The sequence below is a fragment of the Sus scrofa genome, chromosome 2 (assembly GCF_000003025.6).
Source record: "Sus scrofa isolate TJ Tabasco breed Duroc chromosome 2, Sscrofa11.1, whole genome shotgun sequence".
Classification (NCBI taxonomy): domain Eukaryota; kingdom Metazoa; phylum Chordata; class Mammalia; order Artiodactyla; family Suidae; genus Sus; species Sus scrofa.
In genome coordinates this window covers 44,635,734-44,644,624 of record NC_010444.4, presented here as the reverse complement: position 1 = coordinate 44,644,624, position 8,891 = coordinate 44,635,734, and the positions used below count along the sequence as shown (strand labels likewise).

Genomic DNA, 8,891 nt, shown 5'->3' with positions numbered 1-8,891 from the left:
GCTATGAGAAACTTGGAGTTTCTCTACCAAATAAATGAGCTTCAATTTAAGGAGAAAATAGTACTCAGTTTTCAAAACCGGGGGTTGTTTGTTTGTTTGTTTTTCAAAGAACACTCCTAAACTACTATGCAATTTTGAGTTATGAGTTTCTATTGCTAACAAACAAATGAAAAATCTTTCCCCTGGCAAAGAACATCAGCAGTAGGTTATTTGACCCTCATTGTGGTTTATTTCATTACATGATGAGTCACATTTTCTCCTTTGTTAGTTACAGAGGTTGAGAGAAATCTGGGGACTATATTTTACATAGACTACAAAAAATAAATTGTTCTCCAAACTGTATATCTAGCTCCCAAGTCTTCCTCCGGAGTTCTTTTTTGTATGTTTGTTTTTTGGCCTCACCCATGACATATGGAAGTTCCTGGGCCAGGTATTGAATCTGAGCCACAGCTGTGGCAATCCTGGGCTGGGGATGGACCTGTACCTCAGCAGAAACCTGAACCACTGCAGAGACAATAATGGCCATCTTTTATCCATTGCCAGCTGGACATTTCCCCACTAGTGCTCCATGGGCGGACAAACTCCTTATGTATAAAGCTTAAACCCTGTGTAGTCCTCACAAATCTAGTCTTCTTGAAATCTCTCATAATTAATAGTACCAACATCTACCTAATTTCTCAAACTAAAAATTGGATGCTCATTTAGAACCTGTCTTGCTTGCATTCTCGTTATTAGGTCATCACATTTTGTTAATTTTATCTTCAGAATAGATTCTTTGCCTCCTCATCACTGCCACCATGGTAGTGCCACTCACCCTTATGTTGCCTGGACCATTTCAAAGGCCTCCAAAATAATCTTCCTGCTTCTGGCTTCTCAATACTCTAGTCCATCCTCTGTATTGACATTAAAGTTATCTTTCTTCTAACTTAAATATGTTCTGGAGGCCTAGTGGTTAGAACTCAGTGCTTTCACTGCCGCAGCCCTGGTTCAATCCCTGGTCTGGGATTTGAAATCCCTCATCAAGCCACTCACTGTATGCCATAACCAGATAAATACATACATACATACATACACTCATGTCATTCTCTCTCTCTCTGAACGTCTTCGAGTAGATCCTTACTAACCATGGGATTAAGTCCAATAATTTTATTTTATTTTATTTTATTTTATTATTTATTTTTTGTAGGGCCGCACCCAGAGCATATGGAGGTTCCCAGGCTAAGGGTCAAATCAGAGCTGCAGCTCCTGGCCTACACTACAGCCACAGCAACACTCGATCTGAGCCACGTCTGTGGCCTACAGCACAGCTCACAGCAATGCCAGATCCTTAACCCACTGAGCAAGGCCAGGGGTTGAACCTGCAACCTCACGGTTACTAGTTGGATTCGCTCACAGCAATGCCAGATCCTTAACCCACTGAGCAAGGCCAGGGGTTGAACCTGCAACCTCACGGTTACTAGTTGGATTCGCTCACAGCAATGCCAGATCCTTAACCCACTGACCAAGGCCAGGGGTTGAACCTGCAACCTCACAGTTACTAGTTGGATTCGTTTCTGCTGTGCCATGACAGGAACTCTTTTTTCTTTTTTTCTTTCCTTTTTTTTTTTTTTGTCTTTTTGTCCTTTTAGGGCCATACTGGCAGCATATGGAGGTTCCTAGGCTAGGGGTCTTATTGGAGCTGTACCTGCCGGCCTACGCCTCAGCCACAACAAGAGCAATGCAGGATCTGAGCCACGTCTGTGACCTATACCATGGCTCACGGCAACACCAGATCCTTAACCCACTGATTGAGGCCAGGGATTGAACCTGAAACCTCATGGTTCCTAGTCAGATTCGTTTCCGCTATGCCACAACAGGAGCTCTGAGTCTGATGATTTTAGCATGGCCTTTAAGAATCTTTATAATCTGGCCCTACATATTCTTTTCTGGTCCATCTCTCTACAAGTATTATATGCTTCTGCCAAATGGGACTGCCTGGCTGTCTATGCTATGCATGCTCTTTTTTTATATCTAGGAGCTACTGAATATGCTATCTCTTTGTATAGAATCTGTATTGGGTAAACCCCTACTTATATTTCAGGATGTAGCTCAAATACCACCTCCTCTCAAAGCCATCTTTGAGGTCCTCTGGAAGAGTTATTAACCTCCACTGTCTGTGCTGGGCTATTCTTTGTCCTTTTTGACCCCCTATCTACCATTCCTCATCTCTCTTGTTCCTTGGGAGGCTGACCTCTTCAGACACAATTGATCAGGTTTTCTCTGACTTTCTGGTCAATTTGAACAATGGCAGGCCCTGGAAGAAGCTCAGAGGGCAGAAGAGAGTAAGACTGTAGTAATACTCTCCTAACTCCCTTCTCCCAGGCCTTGGATGGGCAAGGGCTGCATTAATCTAGTGAAAGAGTTCCTGGTGGGTAACGCTTCCTTACAGCTAGAGCCTTCTTCCTGGATTTTGGTGATAGTGCCTTGCCTTTGCCTTCTAGCCCTAGGAATGGGAGTAATTTCTCAATGTTAATGCTTAAATTATCCCCAACTCTGCTTACAGCTTTCTAAATAAATTATTAATCTCTCTTTAATCATTCTTTTTGGGTATGCCATCTGTTTCCTGTCCTGACTGCTATACTTCTTTAGTAGCATTTAGATATCTCCTTGACTGTACTTAACACATTATATTCCAGTTATTTTTGCCAATCTGTTCATTTCCTCCATTAAACTCCTTAGGGCTGGTCTGAATCCAGGGAAAGAATCCTTGTAACTAGATAGAGAAGAGCTTTCCTCTCCTAGAAGGGATTTGCAAAGACCAGGGTAGGAACTGCAGGCACCAGAGCAAGGAGGGGTCTCTGGAATATGCAGAAAACCTGGAGGACTTGGCAGTAATCTTTGCAAATGAGGTAAGTAGCTGCCCACCTGCCTTGCTCAGAGGGGTTAACCTGGCTGAAAAAAGAGAGTGTATACTTAAAAGGAAAATCAGAAAGGAAGGACTGAAAAATATGATCCAACCAGTTAATTTTGTCAATTTCAATCTCACCTGGGCTAACATTTGAGATGCTTGGTCTGGCCTTTTTTTTTTTTTTTTTTTTTTTTTTTTAAGAAACTATCTTCCATCAACTATTTCCATTTTAAGAGTTTGTGGAAGAACAGCCTAAGACCACTCAGTGGTTGTTCCTGCCCATTCTGTGGCCTGAGCAGTGGGAGCTGCAGACCAGTTTTCAGCAGTGGACTGAGCACTCAGTTTTCAGTGAGGAACTGCTGAGTGGACACGGAGGGCGCCTGCATGCCTTTGGACCAGCCTGCGACCTCAGGTTGAGTAGCAGTGAACTCAGGAGCAATCCATTCATCCTGAAATTCCTCCTTGGTCACAGCCTTCCTGGCTGCCACCTGCTCTTCCTTTTTTTATATATATGATTTTTATTTTTTTCCATTATAGTTTATTTACAGTGTTCTGTCAATTTATACTGTACAGCAAAATGACCCAGTCATACATATATATATACATATATTCTTTTTCTCACATATCCTCCATCATGTTCCATCACAAGTGACTAGATATAATTCCCTATGCTATACAGCTGGATGCTCTTCCTTTTTAATCACTTCACGAACTCTGTAGAAGTAGAGGTCAGAAATGACCTCCCATGGGTGTTCATAGGAGATGGTGTCATGCATGGGCAGAACCTCCCGGGCAAGCATCACAGCATCAGACCCACTGAGTGAGCTCCCTTGTTGCACAGGATGGCGATGTCCACATAACGCAGAGGAAACTCTGTGTTACACAGAGCAGTGGTAGGTGAGTGAACCTAAGAGGCCTCTGTGAGAGGCTGGTGGTCAGCCCTGGGATCATTAACCACCAGAAGTCTTGGCTCCTAGAAGCCTGCTTGGATCTGGTTAGGGAACCTTGCAGGAGTGAAACAGCCAGCAATAGAAGTGGCTCCAGTGGCAGGAGCAAACTTTAGCACAGCTCACTGGCCAGCATTCCAGGAGGATATGTCATTGACATCAGCTGAGTTTTTAATGGCAGCAATGGCAGGAGCTGCCAACAGAAGCTTCTTCCGGGTTCTCTTCAGATTTATGATGTAGATGCCCTCACTTTTCCTTTTGTAGATGTACTGTTCTCCATTTGGAAGTCCAGGTTGGTTCCACCTAAGTGGGTTCCTGCTACAAAAAAAATTTTTTTTTCTTTTTTAGGGCCGCACCCACAGCATATGGAGGTTCCTAGGCTAGGGGTCGAATCAGAGCTGTAGCTGCTGGCCTACGCCACAGCCACAGCAGTGCAGGATCCGAGCCACATCTGTGACCTACACCACAGCTCACAGCAGCACCAGATCCTTAACCCATTGAGCGAGGCCAGGGATCAAACCTGCATCCTCATGGATACTAGTCAGATTCATTAACTGCTGGGCCAGGATGGGAACTCCAGGTTCCTGCTACAAGGAATTTGAGGACATCCTCCTCCTTTATATAAAGGACATCAAGGGTTCCAGACATTGTGAAAGTTTCCCTTTAAGTTACAGTGGGAATCCAGAACTCTGCCACATGGACTGTGTAGCATGGAAGGCTAGCCTGGCATTTGGAATCCACTAATAAAGGCTTTCAGATTTCATCTAATAAAGGGACCAAGAACTATTAACAAAATGGCAATAACTCTAAAAATCATTTAAGATTTCTTAAACATCCATAACTGTTAGAGGTAAGAGTTGGAAGATACCAATAAATAGAACTTCTTCCTGCCCAGCTTTTCAACAAATTGAGAAATAAAAGATTAAGACAGATGAGCTCAGACAGACGGGCCTTGGCTGGTGGCTTAGTAGTTTAAGGACTTGGTGTTGTCACTTCTGTGTCTTGGGTGACTGCTGTGGTACAGGTTCAATCCCTGGCCCAGGAACTTCTGCATGCCATGGGCATAGCCAAAAAAACAAAAACAAAAACAAAAAACAACAACAAAAAAAACAAAACCAGAAACGAAAACCACCAAGAAAGCAAGATTAAGACAGAGTCAAAAACAATAATAAGAGCTCAAACTTCTGGAGCACTTATTTTGTAACAGGCTCTGTTTTTTTAATTTTTTTTGCTTTTTAGGGCCGCACCCATAGCTTATGTAAGTTCCCAGGTTAGGGGTCCAATCAGAGCTGGCCTATACCACAACCGTAGCAATGTGGGATCTGATCCACGACTGTGACCTACACCACAACTCACGGCAACACCAGATTCCTTACCCACTGAGCAAGGCCAGGGATTGAACCTGAATCCTCATGAACACTAGTCAGGTTTGTTTCTGCTGAGCCACAGTGGGAACTCTTAACAGGCTCTGTTCTAAGTGCTTGATATATATGAACTCAATATTTGCAACAATTCTGTGAGTAGATACTTTTAGTCCCACTTTTGTAGGTGGAGAAATGGAAGCATAGGGAAATTAAGTAACTTGCCCAAAGTCACATAGCTATTATTAAGTGGAAAATACTGAGGTATTAACCAGTTTGGATCCAGAGTCTATGCACCTAACCACCACACATATTGAGCACATTTATAATGGATAAAACCTGATGTTGGAGAATGTGATTTGTACCTACAGACAAGACGGATTCCTAGTAATGAACCCCTAGTCAAGCACAGTGCTGAATTTCTACAGTCTTCCTTTTATGGGGCCTGTTTCTGGAAGACTTGGGGCATGGAAGAGCAGAGAAATTATCTTCTTCATAGGCAGTCTGGCTGCAAGGAGAGGGAGAGAAGAAAGAGGGAGAGAGAGACAGATAGACAAATAGACAGAGGAGATAAACGGGGAGCTTACCTAAGCATGCCCACCTTTTTTTCTCATAGTTATCAATCAGATTAAGTAAATTCTTCTCTCCTAAGGGGGAAAGATTTGAGGGATGGAGGAATTTAGGGGTATTACACCAGTGGAGCCCCTTCTACATAGAAGGAAACATCAGATATTGGAAAGAGGTATTTTCCCCTCAGTGTAAAGTCCTATTTCTTTTTTAGTTCTCAATATCAATGCCACATTGTGTTAGAATTATTTGCTTGTCTGTCTCTATCTCCTTCTTCCTGCCTCACTTAACGTTGCTTCTTAATAGTAGAAATCTTTTTCTTCTAATCTCTGGATCTCCAGTGACTGACAGATGGTACCCACTTGGTCACTGCTTGTTAAATGAAAAAATGAACAAATAAATATTTTTTTCTAATTCCCAAAAAGTACAGGAGTGAGAACTTAACAGCATACTATGATTTGTTTTTAGCTTGGAAATAGATTAGCTGCTTTAGAACTTCAGCTTCTTGGTTTGTGGTCATCCTCAATCTTTTAATTCCTGGCTTTTATTTTTAATATAAAGCCATGACAGGTGAGCCGACAAGCTGAAAGCAAGCTTCCTACTCATTGCTGCTCCTATCCATGGCTTTTCTGTGATTGGAATCAGACAGTGGTAAGGAACAAGAGCCTCGCAGTTTAACACATATCTAGGTTATCCCTGGTCTACCAAAAAGAAGACTTGGGCTTTGGTGTCATTCAGCTTCGATTTGAAAACCCACTTTGCAACTTACTAGCTGTGTGACCTTGGGCAGGTTATGCTTGTAGTGGCTATGTTCTCGTAGTTTTTAGGCATCTTCCTTCTGTGAGGATGTCATTTGCTTTTCAGAAAGACTCCCATTTGACTGCTTTTATGGAATTACTCATGCCCTTGCTCATAGCCTCCTTTTCCATTTTTGAAGTCAGCCTGCTTTATCGTCCAGACATCAGATTCTGCCATCTGACAGCACGTGACTATCAAGAAATGTGATTTTTCCCTCTTACTTCTTTATCCTGTTTTTCTAGTTTGTGATTGTATCTCAATTAACTATTTCCTTAGTTACTGATTGACTTAATGGCATCCAACTTCATTGACATAATTGTGAACTTTGGCTACCACTAACATCTACTTGAATCACAGTAGCTTGTCAAATTGCCCTGATATTTTTATTGTGTCTTCCAGAACTGCTGAAGCTTACTACCAATGGTCACTTCAAAACGGTTCAGTTATTTTAGCCTCTCAGTAGAGTTATCCAAATGTAACACATGTTTCCTTGACCAATCAAGCCTGTGTATTTTGTACCTGGGAACACATATTTCTGGGAATGATATATAAAACTACCCAAAACCTAAGCATCTAAAGAAATGGTCATTTATAAATGAGAGCATAGAAATGAATAATTGGGAAAGACTTCAGCAAGACCCAGTTTTTCAAAACTGGACTCTCACTGTATTATGGGAGAACTTCTTGTCAGCTTGCTTCCATTTATTAATCCTTTCACGATCCTCCAAATGCAATGAGCCAAGTTCATCCTTGTTTTCACAGACTGTTGATTCACAAATTCAGAAGCTACTCCCCAAAGGCTGCTACATAATAGGTACCAGTGACACTTGCCCACCTGTACTTAGGTTTGTAAAGTGTTTCACACTCACTCTTCACTGGATTTGAGTTCTAGAACAGAAGATCTTACATGGAGCCAGCTTTAAACTACTAGAACAGTGATTCTCTATTTCATAGTTTTGACATCCTGGGTGTGTTTCTGCCTCCAAGACCAATGTTCATTCATTCATTCATTCAACTAACATTGAATCTTCTGTTTTAAGCACTGTGCAAGAAATTCTGGGGGGAAAATGAACATGACAGTCCTTGCATCTAAGTCAGAGAGAAAGATTTAAAATTAACCAACAAAATACAATGTGAAGATACTGTAACATAGATTTATATACAGAGCTAAAACAATACAGCAGGAAAGGCTAATTCAGACTCAAGCCTTAGGGTGACTTAAGCTTCAGAGGAGAGAAAGTTAATTAAAAACAAAACAAAATGAGAGTTCCGGCCGTGGCTCAGCGCAAACAAATCTGACTAGTATCCATAAGGCTATAGGTTCAATCCCTGGCCTCGCTCAGTGGGTTAAGGATCCTGAGTTGTCATGCATTGTGGTGTAGGTTGCAGACGCAGCTGGGATCTGATATTGCTGTGGCTGTGGCATAGGCAGCTCCGATTCGACCCCTAGCCTAGGAACTTCCATATGCTATGGCCCTAAAAGACAAACAACAACAACAACAAAAAACCCTGAATTTAAGTAAGATCAATTTAAATTCATTTAAGGAGTTCCCATTGTGGCTCAGTGGTTAACAAATCTGACTAGGAGCCATGAGGTTGTGGGTTCGATCCCTGGCCTCGCTCAGTGGGTTAAGGATCCAGTGTTGCTGTGAGCTGTGGTGTAGGTTGAAGATGCGGCTCGGATCTGGTGTTGCTGTGGCTGTTGCATAGGCCAGCAGCTGTAGCTCTGATTTGACTCCTAGCCTGGGAACCTCCATATGCTGCGGGTGTATCCCTAAAAAAGACAAAAAAAAAAAATTCATTTAAGTGTTTTTTTTTTTAAATTCCACATAGTAGAGTAATAATTTTTTCTTGGAGGTGTGGAGGATGGTATGACAGGAGAGATAGTTGTGAAATCTAACAAAGATAGAGTGTCACAACTCCAAAGAGGTTCAAAATCATTGTCCTAGTACCCTAGAAGTTTAAACATTTGCTTTCTCAGCCTTTGTTACATACAATTTCTAGGCAATGAGGAGTACTGGGAGAAATTTGTGCCCAATAAGCAGAACTAAAGAGTTTTAATAACAATCACTTATCTTTATCTTAATAATTATGATAGGGTAACTACATGGCTTTAGAATCTGGCTGCATATTTCCCATTTCATAAATAGGGGCATCTTAAGTTTTATACTTGAAGGATATTGGGAAAACATCCTTGATACTCATGTGCCTAATAGTAAAGTCAACAGTGATTTCCTCTCTGTTTGGTTACCAACATTCTTGATTGTGTGCGTGTGTGTGTGTGTGTGTATGTGTGTGTGAGAAATGGTTTTTTTAGTTTGAGAACATACC

General features: G+C 41.8%; 1 pseudogene; it reads right to left on the bottom strand.

Annotated features, from left to right (window-relative positions):
- Positions 1,767-5,139, bottom strand: LOC106507278 (annotated as a pseudogene).